This window comes from Psammomys obesus, unplaced genomic scaffold (assembly GCF_907164565.1).
Source record: "Psammomys obesus unplaced genomic scaffold, mPsaObe1.curated_primary_1811, whole genome shotgun sequence".
In the NCBI taxonomy this organism is placed as follows: Eukaryota; Metazoa; Chordata; class Mammalia; order Rodentia; family Muridae; genus Psammomys; species Psammomys obesus.
Genome location: NW_026590654.1, coordinates 701,547 through 722,325, shown reverse-complemented (window position 1 = coordinate 722,325; position 20,779 = coordinate 701,547). Strand labels below are relative to the sequence as shown.

Here is a 20,779-nt window from a genome sequence, read left to right as displayed (position 1 = left end):
ATTCTTAGAATAAAACAGTACTGTTAATAATGAAACATGAAATCACTAAGCTCTCATGATGGGTCTTAGAGTCTCCTTCCTTCCTTTAGTCCTTTCTTCCTTCCTTTCTTTTTTCATTCCTTCCTTCCATTCTCTGTTATTGGTGATTAATATTTATTATTGATTTATATTTTAGTTAAACAGTGGTTATTCCTAAAACAGCTGTATAACCAATCACCACACAGAGACTAGGATTTATTTAATTAACCTAGAGCACAATGCTGGGCAATAGTTACTCCATCTTAAACCTCCAAGCCCGCATAGTTTTCTACCATTCAGAATTCCCACATTATACTTGCTTTTAGTCATATCTTAGGTTCAGGTCATTTCTCCTCGAGGTTCCAAGTCGTCTCCTGCCAAACTCTGCTCTCTCACTCCTACTCCCTTATTTCTCCTCCCCTCTGGACCAGGATGTCCATCTTCTCTCCATTGCTCAGCACTGGCTGGCTGTTTTATTGACAATACAGAGAACAAATGGTGGCATGTGCACACAAACTTGAGGCATGTGATGCTTACAATAAGCATCACAATGCAATGTCCAGATCAAAACCAGATAGTGGGGTAGAGAAATCAGCAATTGAATGAGCAAAAGTAAATTGTATATATTCCACAAGAACATTATACCAACCTCCCTCCCTCCCTCCCTCCCTCCCTCCCTCCCTCCCTCCCTCCCTTCCTTCCTTCCTTCCTTCCTTCCTTCCTTCCTTCCTTCCTTCCTTCCTTCCTTCCTTTTTTGTCTTTCTTTCTCTCTGGTGTTTCTCTTTCTTTCTTTCTTTCTTTCTTTCTTTCTTTCTTTCTTTCTTTCTTTCTTTCTCTTTCTCTCTTTCTCTCTTTTTTTCTCTCTCTTTCTTTCTTTTTCTTTCTTGGCTTACAAAGAACTTTTCTCCTCTTTAAAAATTAGAATTGCTCAAAAACACACTATAATTGGCTTTAGTGATCTCTGGTTTATGTTCACTGTTCAGCTATGTAACTGATGTTTACTTTTGCACCCCAAAGAACTTTCATATGAAATGACACTGTATATGAAATATACACTAGTCTATTACCTGATATAAAAATACTGTGTATATGTATATATGACAATAAGGTCTGCCTATTCTCATTTGATTACATCTCTAAAGATCTTTCTAAATAAGAGCACAATTGCCGAGAGCTGGGATTGCAAGCATGCATTATAAAGCAGGAAGATCAGAAGTTCAAGGTCATCCTTAATTTCATAGTGAAGTTGAGGCCAACAAATGTGACCTTACTAAGAAAGAAGATCTATGGAGCTGTAATCAAATGAAACTGGCGCAGACCCTAAGTGCTTTTTGGCTGAGGCTTCATAAGAAGGCAGAGACTTGGGGTCAGGGACAGATGCACTAGAGAAGGGTGTGTTTCCCTAAGCTTGGGGAGGTGGGGACCCCCCTGTAGCCTAGACAAGGGCTTGGAACAGACTGCTCCTCTGAGATCCCAAAGCGTAGGAAATTCTGCAGGAGCCTCATGTCAGACCTCTGACCCAGCCAATGAGAGATCACATTTGACTGTCTTAAGCCAGCCAGTGTTTGGGACCTTGGTAAGGCAGCACTAGGTAGAAAGATAAACAGGTTATGTTTAACGTCCATAGTGACCTGAATAACATGTTGAGTAATATTATATGTTACTTGATTTAATAAATGGTGAGATCACTGTTAGAAGCTTACCAACACGTATGGCTTTTCTAATCAGCATTTATTGTCACACAGATTTCAGATTTGCTTCAGCCTTTCTTCTTTCCTCTTCCTTATGTGAAGATTTTATATGAACATTATTTTATGTCTGTGGGTGTTTTGTCTGACTGTATATGTACACAGTCCCACAGGAGCCAGAAGAGGGGTCAGATCCCCTGGAATTGGACTTCTAGATAGTTGTGAGCTGCCATGTGGGCTCTGGGACCTGAACCCAGGCCCTCCTCTACAGCAGCCAGTACTCTTAATTGCCGAGCCATCGCTCTGGCCTCCTGTATTTTATTATCCCCAACCTTCATTCCAGTTTTTTTTTAAATTTATTTCTACTGTTCAAATTGTTATTTTATGTATAAAACTATATTATGAAGCATCATTTTTTTCCTCTAAAAAGACCCTTGGGTGACAGTTTCCTTAATAGAAGGTTCCTGAAGTCTCACTCACAGGGAGTGGGGCTAGAAAGGGAAAAGAAAAACAGAAACAAAGCCTCTAACCAAACTGCCAACACCCCATAAGGAAGATTTCATCCTTGTTTCTGTTTCATTTTTTTTCTCCCTTTCAACAACTCCCTCAATTTTAAGACCCCATTAATTGAGAGACTAAAAAGAACCAAAAAAAAAAAAAGGAAAACTGAAATATTTTATCATTGTAATGCGTAGGTTCCTTGAAGGGGATGAGAGCACAGTTGCTTTCATACCGTTGGGCCAAGCTTTGGTCAGTTTGGAGAAGATTTCGGGATCTAGAAAGCGCCTTTTCCCTGAAGGCAGGATTACTGGAACTTACCCACACAGTCTTCCTACCATGGTGAGTATCGCTTGGAAGATAAGGGCTTAGATTCAGAAGGACAGTGCATTTCTCCTTTCTGTCCCCCAAGCCTCCACCTTGTTTTCATCTTGTCTGTGAGGCACTAGAAGGAAACCAGTCCCTGGTGAAGCTAGCTTGTGAGCAGCTGCTGGCGTGCTTCTCGCACAGCCTGCTCCTGCCTTCCTGCTCCTTCTAACAGCGCCTTCTGTGCCCAAGATCCTCAAGAGGTGGCTGTCCTTCACAACTGAATCTCCAGTTTATAGTGTCTTCTCATCTTAAAGGCCAAACCCGTGAAAATTTTTAGGGCATTTTAGCATTGCAAAGCATTCTAAAAATAAAATAATAGCAAGACTAATAAATATGCACAAGGCGCCAGCATTTACATTTAGCACGGTGCCAGGCTAACTTGCCAGATGTTATATTCTAACCTGTTTCTTCTTCCTTGGTGAAAAGGAAGAGCAAAGGCCAAGGAGTGTGGCGTGGGATCAGACTTCAGTTTAAATCCCAGTGATGTGATTCCTCCCCTGGCTAGACTGGATATTTTCTGAGCTTCAGTTTCTAAAACAGAGGCTATCAATGGCCCTTTCACAGGGCCAACTAAAACCATCAGAAACGGGGATATTTACGTTATGACTCAAAAGAGTACCAAAATTACAGTTATGAAACAGCAACGAAAATAATGTTATGGTTGGGGTCACTACAACATGAGGAACTGTATTAAAGGGTCACAGCGTTAGGAAGGTTGGGAACCACTGGCTTAGAAGGTGGTAGTGACTGCTGGAGGTTGTGAGCTTACATGGAATAGCCGGAAAGTACCTTCCAGGTGTGAGGCACATAGTAGGTACTCAGCAACGAGTCTTTGGTATTATGTAGGTTTTCTTTTCAAAACTCCGACCCTGATAATTCAGTTTGTTCCCAGCCCTCCATACACTCACCTCATTTTCTTTGGATTTTTAAAAGCAAATGACACACAGACAGCAGGCCTTCTAATTATAAGAACATTTAGGGCTCTTATTTATTTGTTTGAGCAGGTTCAGGGCAGTAAGCATGTCCTTCCACAGTCCCTCACCATTTTTGTGTTTCTTAAGCATCTGTCTGTGTTCAATTGTGACTTTACCTGAAGTACTTAAAAAAAAGCTACAGAGGTGAAGCTGCTTTTTGTTTTATGGAAGAATCAATTGCACAGAATAATAGGTTTGTGCTTAATGATTCGTGATAAATATATGAGGTATAGGGAAAGAACTTAACAGGCAGAATAGGCTGGGAATTAGAATCAGCTTCACTCTAATGAGAATGACCTTGGAGGGGTCCCTACTGAGCCCCTTTCCTTCCTTTCTTGTTTTGATCATTGCAAATGATAAGAAAAGTCATGCCTTGAACATTTGATTTTTAAATAATTCCAAAAGCCTCCAAGGCCAGTATGTACTGTGATGAACCCCGTGGTTAAGGTTTTCTGCAAGATGGGTCACAAACAGCTTAGAAGAAAAAATAATCTTCACAAGGGGAACAGGTCAGCCTTACAATAACAGCAGACTGTTTTCCTCCAGAAGTCGACCATGTTCCTCCCTCTCTTCACACCCATCCCCACTCTTGGTGTGCAAGTGTTTGGACCAGCCAAAATGCCTCCCCAGAGGTCAGCTTTCAGTGGAAGTGTGTGTCCAAGTTCAGACGCAAATTTTTTTCTAAATTTGTCCATTTTATGAGCATGTAATGTGTTCCCAAGAAGAACATTATGGGCCCATTTCTCCCTCAGTAATTTAATGCTAAACTAAACATTTCATCATCATTTCTAAAAAATATCTGGGCCGTCAAAGGCTTGAAAATATTTGTTTTATGTAACTGTTGTTTTAGCCTCTTTCCCACCTCATTCCCAAAGGAGCGATTACCACTGGGAAGAGGCTGGATGGTCTCCAAATCTTCAGGGTTGTTTTCATGTCCATTCACATATACCATGGTAGTGCATGGTGTCAGAAGACAACTGTGGAGCTCCGTTCTCTGTCTGTGGAGCCATGTTCCCTGTGCAGCGTTCTCTCAATCTGTGCAAAACTAGCAGCTTCTGGTTTTATTTATTTATCTACTTTTCTGTAACTCCCAGGTAATCATTTAACCGTCTCCCAGTTGTTGACTTTCTTCTGGGGACTTTGCGCACACTGGGTGATAAACTGTATGTGGATGATGATGTCTCTCCTTCTGCCCCACCCTTAGCCAACTGCTCAGGTATATCCTGAGACACCCCCCCACACACACACACTCTTTTCTGGGCTTTCTCCCATTTCCTGAAAAGCCTGTGCTGTAGAATGAAGACCTCTGAGCAAAACAGATGACTGTCTGACTGGCTGTACTTTCTTGCAGGCGTCCCTGTGGCCTGCACACACCCCTGCCGGGAGCACCTCTCCTCTACAATGTAAATAAGCCCCTTAGACCCACTGGCTTCCTGTGTGAACCGTTTTTTGAATCATATCATAGACTTTGGTTCACCATCAGGGCCTTTCTGTTGCTGACTCTAATTAGCACAGTTTCTGTGACTTAAAACAATATATTGCTTTACAGCTCTGAAAGTCATAATGCTGAACTGTGTCTCAAAGGACCAAAATCAAGATCTCCATAGGAATGTACTCCTTCTGGAGGCTTTAGCGGGGAATTCATTTGTCTGACTCTGAGAGTCTAGGTCGTGGCTCCTTTCTCTGCCTTCAAAGCCAAGTGGTGTAGCATCTTCAGACCCTGCCTCTGACTCTCCTTCTCCTCTTTCCTTTACCAGAACCACTGTGACTGGATAGATCTCTGGGGGGGGGGGGGCATCATTCTGCCTTCTAGGAGTATTTTCGTCTTCTCAGCTGTTGGTGAAAAGTGACAACATAGGCTGAACTGTTGGATTTCTTGAAAATTTCTTCGTTATTACCCCCAATCCATCTTTTGCGGGACATGGAATTCTATATTGGGAATCTTGCCAGTGTGGTAAGACGGTCAGAAACCCCCGCGTCTCCAGAGCTTTACATGCCAGGCTTTGCTTCTTTCTCTTGGAAGTTCCCCTAAGAGGTCTAGCTCGGGGGGGGGGGGGGTTGGGGGGTTGATTCTGTCTTGTGGTATCATCTAATACGATGGGGCTTCTCATTCCTTCATCGCAAATGTGACGCAGTCACTTTCCTGAGCAGTCCACTGGCTGACTAGAAAAGGTCCTGGTGCACTCTCATGGGGCTGGGAGGCCAGGGCGCCCACCTTCTCCCTTCCCTGCCACAGGGCCATCTCCCCGCGAGATGTGAAAGGCTTCGTCTGTTTTATTGTGGTTCCCAGCATTTCTGTGAGGAGTAATTCGAGGTGCTTTATCTGAAAATCTAATCTGTCTCTATGGAAGCTGTTATTCTCGGTGTTTGGAGAGTTTGCGATTTCATGCCCAGGGTGTGTCCGTTTGTGTCCTCATCCAGACACTCCGTGAACTTCGCATCCTAGGACGGGTGTCCTGGGAAATGAGCTTACTTCTTTTTCATGTGTGCCGCCTTCTTAAGTTCCTGCTCTGGCTTTCTGGCCGCTTCTTGCTTGGAGGCTGATTTTCCGGGAAGAACTGGAACATTTCTTTTCTTCTTCTCCGTACTTTTGTCTTTTCATTATATTATATGGAAAAGCTTCACAGTCAGCCGCCATCACTCTATTTCTGATTTCTAAGAGCTTGTCCTGTTGTTCTCTAAACATGTAGATCACATAGTTCTTTGGTTCCACATGAGGACATTTGGTAAATTTATTTTAAAAGGTTAGTATTAGAAATTTTATTACTTTTGGCTGCTATTCTTAATGGAACTTTTTTTATTCCACTGTATTTTAAGCTGATTGTTGTAATATTTAAAAATTGTTACTTTTTGTGGTTTACAGTCATATTATTGAGCTTAACTTTTTTTCATTATTTTGTGCGCAGTGGTATTTTGTCTGAGTGTATGTCTGAGCGGAAGAAAGGGCCAGATACCTGGCCTGAAGTTGACAGTTACAAGCCACCATGTGGGTGCTGGGAATTAAACACGGTCTCCCGGAAGAGCCGCCAGTGCCCTTAACTGCTGAACTACCTCTCCAGCCCATATCACTGAACATTTAATTATTCAGTCATTTAAAACTTATTCTTGGGTGAGCATGGGAGGATTGGGAGGAGAAAAGGGCAAGGGAAATGATAGATTTTTGTTTTAATAAAAAAGAAAACCTAAAATCTTTTAAAAATATTTTAATGTGCGTGTTTCTCTCTCTCATTTCCCTGCACCCTCTCTCTCCCTTTCTCTTTCTCATTTCCCCCCTCCCTCTCTCTTTCTCTGTGTGTGTATGCACATGAGTGCATCTGCTCAGAGTCCAGAAGCAGGTGCTCCATCCCCTGAAGCTAGAGTTAGAGATGCCTTTAGGCTACTGAACACAGGAAATAAGGAGCAAGCCCAGGTCCTCTGAAGGAGCAGAACATGCTGTTAGCCACTGAGCCTTCTCTCCAGGACCTCTTCATGCTGCCTCTTCCTGATTCTGACTCTAGTTTTCAAGTGTTATTTGGAATAATGTGGACTCTGTGGCTGGGAGGAGGTATTAAACTAGCCTCTGTGGTGCAGCTGCAGAGCATGTGCCTGGCACTTGGTAAATATTGTCATGTGAGTGAAACGTAGTTGCAGACACTGTTGTTATAGTAACATGTGTGCAAATATTCTGTGTCATGTTAATGTGACATTTAAAAATCTTCTAAAATACGTAGTTATATGAGGACATATGCTTGCTCGGGCTTGTTATCTTTTGTTTAGAAAGATGTCACATTGAGTTTTCCTTTAGAGGACTCATGTGGGAAAATTTGTTGGTGATAGATGGGTTGATGGGTGACTATTTATTTAGTTTTTGTTTGTTTGTTTGTTTGTTTTGATACAGGGTTTCTCTGTGTAGCCTTGGCTGTGCTAAAACTTCCTCTGTAGACTAGGCTGGCCTCGAACTCACAGAGCTCCACCTGCCTCTGCCTTCAGAGTTCTGGGATTAAAATTGTACACCACCACTACCCAGCATGAGTGACATATTTTTATCTCCGTGTTTGACATAGCCTGACGTCTTATGGACATTCAGAAGAAAAGATGCTCGGAGGGGCTGGAGAGATGGCTCAGTCCACAAGAGTTCTCAGAACCCGCATGGGCAGTCTGTAATTCTAGTCCCAGAGTCCGGTACCCTCTTCTAGTGTCCGAGGGCACATACACAAGGTGCACAGATATGCATGCAGGCCAAAAAGTCATCCACGTAAAATAAAAATAAGCAAGTCTTTAAAACAAAGGAATTGTTTAGAATTTGTAGGTGGTGTCTGACATTTTTTCAGCGTGAGCCACAGGGCCACCTGCTAAGCTGAGACTGTCAACGGTCACCTCTGGCTCCCACTCACTACCTGCTGCCCAAAGGGCACGTGGCATCCTTGAACAGCGCACTTAACCGTGACCTGTGCGAGCGATGATTTAAGTACATCTGAAAGGTGGTGTGTGGTTACAGCCAGCAAGATTGAGAGAGGCGTCACGGGGCTGGAGACCATCCATGAGCTAGAATGATCTTCAGAGCTGAAGGATAGAAAAACGGATTACGACTCTGCTCACGAGGGGCAGTGGCTTGGGAAAATTAACCAAGTCTGTAAAACTAGAGAGGAGAGGCTTGAGGTAAACAATCTTCGCAAGGACCTTGAACACATCTCTGGTCTGTAGTTAAGCAGATTCAGTGTCTCTCGGGTCTGAAACAAAATCCTCCAAGGACAGAGGGAGGAAATTCTGCATCTTATGGCATAACAAGTGGCTGCACTTCTTTGTGCTGAGGACAAACTATAAATCGGCCCCCATAAAAGTTTATATATATCCAAGGATGACAAGACGACAGTTAGCACAGTGACATGGTCATTGGGAAGGATGTCCTAATGTTTTAGAGTTGCTTTCCTTGAATCTAATGAATTCATTTGTTTTATGTATAATAGAAAGGGATATTCATTTTCCTATTAATAAAAATATTTGTTTGAGGCCTAGAGAGATGGCTCAGTGCTAAGAGCATTTTGTAACTCTCGCAGAGGATCTGGGTTCACCTCCCAACACCCACAGCCATCCCTAGTCCCAGTTTCAGGGGATTCAACAGGCATGTACACATGCATGCATGCAGGTAAAGCATCCACACGCATAAAGTAAAAGAAAGATTGTGCTGTGCTGATGGGCTGTTCACATAGTTTAGGAGTCGTTGCGTGGGGCTTCTGCCCTGCTCACGCTTTCCGTAACGTTAGGCCTAAACCCTGCAGCTATGCCGCTGGTAGAGTAGGGTGCTCAGACACGAGACAACTTCAAACATCTTGGTGCAAGCTCTGGCTCTCATTCTTTTTTTAAGATTTATTTATTATGTATACAGCGTTCTGCCTGCATGTATTCCTACATGCCAGAAGAGAGCAGCAGCTATCACTACAGATGGTTGTGAGCCACCATGTGGTTGCTGGGACTTGGGCTTTGGAAGAGCAACCAGTGCTCTTAACTTCCGAGCTATCTTACTAGTCTTCAAAAAAATTTTAATTTAACTAATTAATTTAATTTAAAATTTAACTAATTAATACTTTTTTGTGTGTTACTGGGGACAGAACCTACCTCAAACATGCTAGACATCCGAAGCTCCTCCCTAGCTCCTTACTGATTTTCAGGTAGGAAGGGCCAGCTCTTCCTTTTGCGACTCCCGCAGCTTTGAAATGGGGCATAGTCACAATGTCCTTGTGTTTATGACAGTCGTTGTTTTGAACAAGGGGAAGGTGGCCAGTGCTTTGCGAACAATAGCCCGCTGCCTGTGTCACTAATAAATGAAGCTGGGATGACCATTTTTGTGTACCTTTGAGTTATCTGTTCTTTACTCTGAGGGGACACCCTGCAAATGAAGCAGGTGGCTTGCTGTGCAGGTGTGCTAGCCTGAATTCAGAGCAATAAGACTGTTTGGCTTCTGATGTTTACCAAAAGGCAGGCTGGGTGGTAGCATCCTAGACTGTCTTTCAAACTTAAACCCTCACCTTGACCTCAAGACTTTATCGCTGGCCTCTTCAGTGGTGGCGAGGTTCAAGGAAGGAATGAGAGCTTTCTCTCCTTGCACCACAAGGTGGGACAAAGTCGGCTGGCCTGTCCTCATGAGATATCTAGACTCACTAGGCTTCCTAGCGTTTTCCTTCAGTGGTTGAAACTGGAAATTCGTTTTCTTCTGGCATTAGCTGTGTGAGACATGAGAGAAAAGTTAGCTCTGTGAAGCAGACCAGCAGCAGGAAGAGATCAGGTGGAAAACAGATAGAAGTCTTGTTGGCTTTGGACAGTGAGATGGCTCGGTGGTTAAAATCCCTTGCTATGCAAGCTTGAAGTTCCAAGTTCAGACCCCAGAATCCAGAGTGGAAGGAGAGATCCAACTCACAGGAATTGTCCTCTGACCTCCGCACATACATGTCACAGTCTATCTACACACAAATCAAATAATATAATCATAAAAAAGGAATGCACTAAAAAAAAAGTGTACTTCCCTAGAGGGATCCACGGCAGCTACGGATGACCTCATTTGGTCTTCGAGGAACTAATGGCTTTGGGGCTTGTCGTCTGGGGAAGGTGGCTTTGAACGGCTGCTGTTGACTGCAGTGTGGAAAACTGTGAAGTGCGCACACACACACACACACAAGTGCCACTCAAGAGTGTGTGCTGCTCTCCTGTAACAGTACCCGCTGCAGACAGTTACACGGATGCAGAACATGGCTTACCCATACCACGCTTCGTGGGCATATGCCATGTCATGTGCTTCTGTTCTGGCTGAGCAACTACATTGTAATTAAATACCTGGAGGAATCTTTTCATCTGCCAATCAAAAGTGTCCAAAGTGGCCACGGAGGGCCTCTGAAAGCCTCTGCCCTGCAGACTGTCAAAGCAGACGCTGAGACTTACGGCCAACTGTTGGGCAGAGTGCATGGAATCTGATGTAAGAAGTGGGAAATAGTAAGATCTGGAGAGGACAGGACCCCACAAGGACAGCAACAGAACCAGAAAGTTTAAACACAGGGGTCTTCCCAGAGACTCATACTCCAAACAAGTACCATGTGTGGAGATAACCCAGAACCCCTGCACAGATGTAGCCCATGGCAGTTTAGTGTCCAAGTGGGTTACATAGTAATGGGGACAGGGACTGCCTCTGACATGAACTGATTGGCCTGCTCTTTAATCACCTCTCCCTGAGGGGGGTGCAGCCTTACCAGGCCACAGAAGATGACAATGCAGCCACTCCTGATGAGATCTGATAGACTAAGATCAGAAGAAAGGAGAGGAGGACCTCCCCTATCAGTGGACTTGGGGTGAAGAAGGGGGAGGGAAGGTGGGATTGGGAAGGGAGGAGGGAGGGGCTTATGGGGGGGATACAAAGTGAATAAAGTGTAATTAATAAAACAAAAAAATGAACAAAAAAGTGTCCAAAGTGAGTCCGTACTTACCTAAGCTCTGTCCAGCATGACTGCCACACATGATAGGAAGCATGGTGCTGAAGGACACGGATCACCAGAGGTGTCCAGAGAGCGCATTGCTTCTTGCCTACAGTCACATCTGTCCCTGCCTTTGAACTTCATGCACATTCCGTTGTTTCTTTGTCTTTAAAATCAATACCCACTCTCTGGTGGCTGAGAAGAATATGCCACAAGAGTCAGTATGTTGAGGTGATAAAAGCATGGGCACAGTATGAGCCTTCGTGAAGTTCAGGTCTTTTGATTTAGAATATGATTCTGTAGATGAAAAGATTCCTCCAGGTATATAATTTAAATGCATCATGGGCAAGACTGCCAATGTAGCCAAAACCAAACTGAGATAATCAACATCATACATGCACTTCATAGAGCAGTTATGAGGGCCATTCAGTGATTATTGAGGTATAGGATGGCCACTGAGGCAGTGGGGTTTTTGTTTTTTGTTTTCATCAGCATTGCCAAGGCAGTAGTTCGAACTTCACTGCTGGAGCTTAATGAACCGTCAGTTTAAACTTCTGCCTTTGCTAACAGTGGGACTTGGCCCTGATTTCTGAACGTCTATTATCCTCCATTTCCTCCTGCGTAGAACAGCGACAAAAGGCCCTGCATGGCATGGTTGTTGAGAGGAATAACTGAAAGGAACCACACACAGTGCTTAGGGTAATCTATTCACAGTTAGTGAACGCTGGGTCCATAGTTGGCAAGAGAGGAGTCAGTGGGCTTGGCACGTGTGGATGTGTGTTTGCACATATCAAGAGGACGCCAGAGAATTCCAATACTAACTAAGGCATGGGTGTCCTGTCCTGTCCTGTCCTGTGCTTCTCTAAGGAAGTAGCAGAGTCTGGGCAAGTTAAGTATTTTTCTGCCAGTTCTGGAGACTGAGAGGTTGAAAGTCAAGATGTGGGCTGATAAAGTTGTCAGGTGAGACCTGCATTCTCAGAAGACGAGGAGTCCCATATCCTTGCATGGTTGGAGCTGATTGGGCAAAAGGGCCAAACGCTGCTTAGAAGCCTCTTTTGTAAAGGTCTTAATCCAGTTTCTAAGGGGAGGAGCTATCTTTTAATACTATCACCTCAGCCACTGAGGCTCAGCACCTGAATTTTGGAGGGGACTCACACAAACCATGGTTTGATCTTTATTCGTACTTCTTTAAATTACTGTAGCTGGGTCATCACAGATGGAATTAAAGCAAAATCTCTCTCTCTCTCTCTCTCTCTCTCACACACACACACACTACTAAAGCCATACAAAGAACTTTTTAATGTGCACATTGCAGTGCATTCTAGAAAACAGTCACTGTGCCTGGTTGACTTAATTTTTGCGTTTGCATTCTCTGTAGCCAGTGGTAGAACCGTGGTAGATATTTTCAATGTACTTTTGAGTCGTGATTATTAAAGTGAAACCAAAGCAGTGTTTATGGGGGGCTGTGAAGTTAGAAACTAGAATGCACATCGTGGTTCAGAGGCCACTCTATTATTTATCCCTCACAGGAAAGAGCTGTCTAGATGCTTTATGGAGGTGCTAGCTCTCAGAACCAGTCTCAAAGAAGCCACAGCACATGAGGGAAAGTGCCCTTTCAATGAACCTGACTCATTAGAAGTCCATGGTAATTCAAGGAGGGCACAGGCTGACGTCTGCTTTTTTCTCTAAAGAGATCAATAAGACATAAGGTTGGAGGAACAGTTGCATTACAAAGGAGATCCACTTCATTTCAAGGGCGTCTTAAACTGCAAGAACGAAGGGGCCGATTTCTTATGGGCTTCAGCCTCTCCTTAAGTTTAACATTGGCTCAAGTACCTGTTGACAGTGTGAAATTTCTAATGGGAAGGCTTTGCAATGTGGCCGTGTCTGCAGAGCTGCAGGATGGAAATGTGCTAGCTAACACATTTCTTGATCTGATTTCATTACCGAATGCCACTAATTAATGAACTGCACGTCAGCAAGTCCTGATTTGACTCACTAGTATGAATAGATCTGAGTTAAGCAACTGCTTCAATATTAGCTGCCAAGGCCTATTGGTGAACGTTTCAGTGTCAGTAGATGTATGTGTGTATGTATATATATTGTGTATTGGGTTCAAGTCTGATTAATTTTTAAATCTGAAAATTCCTGTTAACTAGATTTTTACTTCTAGTGAAAGTATGCCCTTATTGCTAAATATTTTAGTAGTTATATACAGTTAAATAAATGATAGATTAATATACATTTTGGAGTAATGTTTGCTTTAATTAAAAAACAAAAGAATGATGTGGCTTTTATGCATTGAGAGCCAGTTACTGCTGCAGTGAAGTTTGCAAAAGATCATTTCCACCATTCCCGTTTCACAACCTTTGAGATCAGGAGGTTTCTATCGCTCAGTCTTTACTGTCTGAGGATGAAGAAGTCAGCCATCTTTATTTCAAACAAGAGAACATTTTATTTTACTTATTATGCTTAACTATATACTTATGCCACTGAATTGGAATCTTAGATTTTGGGGGAATTGTAAAACAAATTGAAAGCATAAAAATTTATATTTTAATTATATAAAATACTGGGGTTGGGGATTTAGCTCAGTAGTAGCTTACAAGGCCCTGGGTTTGGTCCTCAGCTCTGGGGAAAAAGTATATAAAATATTAATTTTATTTTTAATTGTTTGAACGTGTTATTTGAATAATTCCTATGCTGATAGCATATTTTGTAACTCATATGTAGTGTAATTCTAAAGTGCCAATGAAATAATTAATTTTTCTCTTGTTTTATTTGCCAAATGATTTAGCAGTTAGAATTAGTTCCAAAATAAGAAAATATTTCTACTGCACAAGGAGAGGAAAAGCGAAGTCAAGGCTTTTTGGAAATTCCAGTGTCATAAAGGATTCTATCAGGTCACATGGGTTTCTTTGAAACTTAGCCTCAAGGCCTAGCATGATGTTTCCACAAGTCAAAAGCATGTACTGCCCAGCCTGACAGCATGAGCTCAGTCCCCAGACTCCTCCAGGTGGGAGGAGATAATTGACTTCACAGAGTTTCACAGAGTACACACACATGTACACACAGAGAATATTAAATATAAGAAATATATATTTGTGGGCTGCAGAGCTGGGTCAGTGGTTAAGAGCACTTGCCCTTGCAGAGGGCCTGAGTTTGGCTCCTAGCATTCACACTGGGCAGCTTCAGAACAGGCTATGACTTGAGCGCTGGTGGATACAGTGTCTTCTCCTGCCCCCCAGGGGCACCTGCCTACAGACGGCAAACGCTGCTCTCTCTCTCTCACCTACATACATGAAAATGCACACGATTGTGCATTGAACACTTTATCTTCATTTTCCCGTTTTGGGCTGGGTGTGTGACTATTTGGTGCTTGAATTGTGTCATGTGTTGTGATGGAGCGTGAAGACGTGCTCTCGCTGAGCATGTGCCGTATTTCGCAGTGTAGAGAGCTTAGCAGAATCGGGCGTGTGTCTGTGTGTCGTATGCACATGCGCGTGCCCAGATGCGTGTTTTGAGGAAGAGGAGGGTGTCCGATGTCTTCCACATCTTTCTTTGCGTTTGCTCTCTCCTTATTGTTGATTTTTTTCTTTATTAAAAACATTCACATTTAGTTCTTTAACAGAGAGCATCTGTGTGCGCAGTGGAGCGCTAGCTTGTTTAAAGTCTCAGATTCTGAGCCTGGAACATCCTCAGTTTAGTTCGGCTTAATTACTTCAAAGGATTAGCAAGACACTAGGCGAGACAGCCCCTATGTTATCAACTCCGCATGTGTCTATTTTTCAAATGTCTTAAAAACTCCTCACTGCTGAGCTGATAGGCTGTGCCCACATTTTGGGGAAGGATGCTACGTGTCACGTGTGGAAACTTCCATCCCAGGATGCGTATTTTATGACGTTAAAACCCAATAAAATTGTAATTCCTCTCTGGGGAAAAAGTCGTGTAATGGAAATTAATTTAACTCCTACGTATCCTAGGACACTGGTTTTCAACAGTGATAATTTTAGTATCTGCTAGTGTATGTGACTGGTGGTGGCATTTTCTTCTGCTGCACATTATTCTCCCTGCAGGATCCCAGGAAACCCATCGGCACAGGGGAGCGTGCACTGCTTGTTGTTCAGACACGGGGATGGTTTCTGACGCCTGTTATTGACGGCACTCAAAGTAGATGTTTGATTTTTTTTAACATGATATATGTATCAGACTGAAAATTCCCACACTACCCTAAAAACGAGTCTACTGCTCTTCTCCTCTAGGTTCCGGAAGGTGCCTTGGTCAGGTGACATGTGCTGGGCTTTCCAGTGGGACCCCCAGGCACCCAGGCACCAGCAGCACTCAGAGCCGATGCTGCTCGTGCCATGGAGAGTAAAGGTGGGATTCTTGGAACTCTCAGAGGACGTGAGCTGGCACCCTGCCTCCATTTTCACTTAGGAAATTGCCAGCCCCCTAAGTGATTGTTCTGCTGTGGTCAACACTCCTGGCAGGAAGATGAATCTGCTAGATAGGAATTCCTCATGCACCTTTTTACAACAGCAAAAATGACGGTCACTGTGGTCTGCTCAAAAGGCAGGACTGCAGGTCTCATTTCACAGGATACATAGTATCTGCTACTTTAGGAATGGTATTTTTAATTATCCATATATGGAAAAAAGTTGGCAAAGCATATGGAATAAAGCCAAAGATATGTGCCCTGCTTCATTCAGGACAGGCAGTGGAACTGTTTGCTGCTCATTTGTATGTTATCAAGTGGTTCCTGGTTAATAGAACCTGGAATTAATTTGCTTTCTTTGGGAAAATACAGATAAATTTCAGAAGTAAAATAGAGTCTATAAATCTTCTAAAGTAACTTTATAAAGTAAATTTGACTTGTTTTATTAATTATGTGTATGTGTCTGTGTGTGGATATGTTCATGAGTGTAGGTGTTGGCAAGAGGTCATGGATCCCTTGGAGCTGAAGTTACAGGCAGTTGTGAGCTAGGGGACATGGACACAGGGGCGTAAACGCTGGTCTTCTGCAAGAGCAGTGTGCTCTGAAACCAGACCTGTCTCCCCGGCCGCTGGGATGCTTCTTTGATACTTGTTTTTAACTAGTCACCCTGTCCTCCTCCTAGACCTCTGTAATGGATGTAAAGGACAGTTCACTGCATCTCTTTCTTGTCACACCTCAACCCATTTGTTCTTCAGGTCAAACCCATAGGCTCACAGCTATCCAGTTGGAAAAATAACTCAGATCCATGACCCGGGCCCTCATTTACTCTCTCCAGTAACCATTAGTTCAGCTTTCTCCTAGGATTATTTCTCTCTATGTATATGTTTGGAAAGGTGGGAAATTGGGCATGCTAACTATTCACTTCTATGAATAGTTAGCCCTGGAACTTTCAGTTCCTGTCTCTGCTTCCTTCCGGTTTAATCTCAAGGCCTCTGCAACCCCCTTCTCTCTCCTTCTTTCCTTTTCCTTGGGGCTGAGATGGGGCGACAAGAGTGCTGTCGAGGACCGGTTCAGTAAACTTGCCTTGGTTTCAGCTCTTCCTTCTACATCAGAGCTGGGGCCTCTGATCCAAAATCCTTGGCTGGACCCAGACCCCTTGGCCTTTCCTGAAGCTTCAGGGACATTTTAGAAGCTTTCTTACAGTGAAGCAGCCAGGATTGCAACCGCATCTGCATTGAAGCCAGGTTTCTCTCTAATCTTAGAGCCTCGTAGAATGCATGTTCCCAGGAAAATATCCCACATTTCTATCCATTCTCTCTGCACTGTGGTACAGACGCAATAGAGTGGAACACAAGAGCTTTTTCAAACAGTGCAGACAACTCCTGAGATCCAGGCCTAGCTTTCCTCATCTTCATCTTGCTGAGAAAATGAACCTCTATCTCTTTGGAGACAACTACTTTGTAGTCGCTAATCATTTTTTGTATTGATAAATCCATCATCTGCCTTTGAGAACCTTCCAGGCTTTGTTTCCTAAAGTTACAGATCGTTCATCAGTCAGTCACATGACACTGAAAAATTTTGGCTTTTAAGAGGAATAGATTTCTACCTCAGTATGGTGGAGCCACACCTGTAATCCCAGCCGTCCGGAAAGCAGAGGCAGGAGTACCCTGCATATTGGGGGTCAGCCTGATCTACAGAGATGGGTCCTGTCTCAAAAGAATAAACAGTAAAAAGCAAAGAAGCAGAAATACAAGCAAGTAGCTCTCCTAAAAGAATCACTGTCAGCACTATAGAAGCTTAAATGTGAAGTGTCAGATGAACGCAGTCAGCAGGTGCTGAGCTGAAATTGCTCTCACTGAATGTCTTTCTCGTTTTGCTGTCTGTATTGTGTTTTAGTTGCTCTTGTTTCTGAGCTGCTGGGACAGAGTCTAGGGGAAACATCAGTCAAATGTCTCAAACCCCTGTTGGCAGCGGAGAGTAACATTATTAGATGTCCCAGATTAACAGAGAAGAATGTTGCATACTCATCCCAGTTCATCCTTCCCGGAGGGGACGTCACGATGATGCCTTTCTCAGCCGGCGGCTTTTCAGGTGCCTATCAGATGGTGGCTGCACACTTAAATGTCCCTCGCAAAGGACAAAGGAAGCCCAACCTGCTGTCACTGTGTCACTCCCAGACTGCCTTCCATTAAGTTCTTCTCTTGGGAGAATTTCAGTAGCTCTATCTGCACGTGTAATGTAAGGGAACACAGGTGGAGGAGCACCATCCATCCCACCCCGGGCTGGAAGCGCTTCCAAAATGTACCCACCAAGAGAAAAAAAGCAGGCAGCCGAAGCAAGCTTTCCTGGCTAGTTGGGGCCTGTTTTTAGTTTCTTTGGCAAGAAATGAAGATAGAGAGTTATCAGATGTGGCGGATTATTCCCTGGGGTTTGTGTTCTCTCTTCATCTCTCGATGACTCAGGCTTTGATAAGGACAGAGAACAGTGCGTTGTAAACAAATCTCTTTGGAGAGTTAGTTCTTCATATGTTACACAGTTTCCTCAGCCAGTTCTCAACGCACTCAGTTCTCACCACCGTTATAGTGGAGGCAAAAGTATGGGGCAAGCCAGGCCTGTTAGAGGATCAGATGATAATCTATTGAGGGACTACTGAGAATCTAGTTGCAGAACATTTGGATGGGAACCCTTCCAGAAACACGCCTAGGTTACATAACTGCAGTTTCTGGCTTTCACCTCACAATTTTGGAGGCTGATGCTCAGTCAGAACTAGCGGAAGCTTCCCACTGAAGCAGCAAGTACCAGTAGAGATTTGCAATGCCAGTGGCTTTGGGGGCTGTCAACTTGGCCCTCTTGAGAGAAATGGTTTGGCTGGAAACCAGCAGCTTCAGTGAGGGTGCTCTGAAACTGCCCTGCCATGGCAAGGGCAGCCCACCTGCTGAGACCACCAGTTGCTCTTGATGCTATGACCCACTTGCCAGAGCATCTTTATAATAGCAGAGCACAGTAGCACACTCTTGTGGTCCTAGTACCTGGGAATCTGAAGCAGGAGGATTGCAAGTACCAAACCATTCTGGATCGTATAAAGAGTCTTTATTATCAGCTTTCCTAGTACTATTTCCATGAGTGTGATTTCTACAGTTTGGCTCTAGAACCTGGAATGTGAACCCCTAAATGAATTGAACTGTGGCTTCCTGTGCAGAATTGTCATTTAATTCCCAGAAATGAGCTTTAATATACCATTATTTCCATATAAAGAGCACGTAAGACTTGTTTTCTTTTGAGAATCCATTTGGAAAAGAAGCATTTCTGTCCCATCTTACATTTGTTACCAGAATTAACAGGACGCCTTCCTTGACTCTTCTCCACAGCTTTCAGCGATTAAATAAGCCTTTGGTTTATGGTAGCCCTAAGGACTCCCTCCTTCTTCAGAGGTTCTTAGTCAGCCCACACCTGCATTTGTCTGCAGTTCAAGATGCTCTTAACCAATTGACCTGCTGGATGCTTTTGATAGACATTTTATGAGGTCATCAGCTACAGATTTTTCTTTGTCAAGCCAAAAATACTTCTTTTTTAATTATCTGCACTTGCTTTCATAAGATGACTAAAGTATTACAGACAGTGCCTGTGATTGAGTCCACATTTCCTAGCAGTGTTAGGATTAGGCTTAGAAATGGTGTTTCTATCATGCCTAACAAAATTCCAGAAGAAATCAGTATGCGCTAATGGCTTTAGTTTTGACTCCTCAATGTCATTTTGGGCCCCAGATACGTAGATTTTCCCCTTTTCTATATCCTTTAAAAATTTAATTAAAATTATTTACAAAGTACAGTATCTCATACCTCTAACCCCAGCACTTTAGATGCTGAGACAAGAGTATTGATGTGAGTTCAAGGCTAGCTTGGGCTACATAACAAGTTTAGGCTAGCTTGGGCTATAGACTGAGACATGTTTTAAAACAAACCTAAGTACTGTGCTTACTTTTACATTCTTTACTCTATGTAAGATATATTTGTAGTTATATATTTTCTGGACTAAACTAGAAAATATATAACTATATGAATATTTTTCTCTATTCATAATAGAGAACTTATAATCATCCAGCGTTTTCTTCCCTGCATTTGTCATTCCTATACAGATGGTGGTATAGGCCTGTGATGATTTTTCTCTCCTTTCAAAACAGTGAAATGGAGCTTCCTTAAGGCCCAGTCTTCCATTCAGCCCTCTGCCTTCTTCCACTAAGTTGGGATGGCTCTCTTCTCTCCGGCCATCGCTATCACAGGGCAAGAGTACCCAACCCCTCCTACCTGCTGCCCAGGATCCACTGCCACCCTGCTGAGCAACCTCAAACATGTCTGCTCCAACAGAGGCCTTGCTGGCTCCCAGTGTGAGAGTGTTTCTGCTCGCTAGGCTCTAAGCCTGGACAAAGGAAGTGTTAAAGTCAGCTCAGATAGGCAAGCCTTCCTTCCTCTCCAGTGTGCGCAGGGGAAGAATGTGTGTATGAGGTTGCTTCTGGTGTCTAGTACTGCAAATACAAACCTACACGCACGCACACACACACACACACACACACACACACACACACACACACACACACTATGGTGTGTCCAGGCAAAGAATTGTCTTGATGAAAAATACCCTTTATCTGTTTCTTCCATTGGCCTGGTTACCAAAAGTCAACCATATTCCCAGATATTAAAAGGCAAATTTGAGAGATTAGTGGTAGTACACCACAGTGAATGGCGAGCAGAGTTTCGTCCTGTTCTGCTTGAGACAGAGTATCCACACCGTATATACTGCTCCCTAGTCGGTGACCTCAGAGTTGTGTTTGTTCCCAGGTTAACTGTCTTAGAATCGTGGGGATCAAAACCCACTTGCATAGCAGAAAGCATTACGTTACTATGGAAACCCACGTGCAGAGTGGGACACGTTTCGCCTCTGAGGTGTGTCATTCACCTCCTTGCATACAGGCTGCGTCATTTCAAGTCAGTTATCGCCAGAAAGAGGCTGTTGCAGTGAGACATCCCAGGATGCCACGTTCACACTGCCTCTCCTACAGTCCATCGAGAGGCTTGTTTTTCCTTTTGTTGACTGTTGTTTGCATCCTAGTGTGCCTGCTTTACACAGCGACCTTGTCCCAGGAGCGCATGCATAGGAAAGGCTTTCTATACGTGGACTGATTGCACTTACAGTTCCATGCGTCCACGGGAGGCGTTGGGACATGTTTCTGTGGGCAGGGATCTGCAGGTGCCATGCTGACATTGCAAGAGACCAGACCCAAGTCTTCTCAAAAAAAAATATATATATATATATATGTGTGTGTGTGTGTGTGTGTGTGTGTGTGTGTGTGTGTGTGTGTGT

At 43.6% G+C, this 20,779-nt stretch overlaps 1 protein-coding gene across 3 annotated transcripts in view; it reads left to right on the top strand.

Annotated features, from left to right (window-relative positions):
* The window catches only part of Ust (uronyl 2-sulfotransferase), a 328,830-nt gene that overhangs the window by 110,869 nt on the left and 197,182 nt on the right, over positions 1 to 20,779 (top strand). The gene's annotated exons all lie outside the window — the stretch shown is intronic.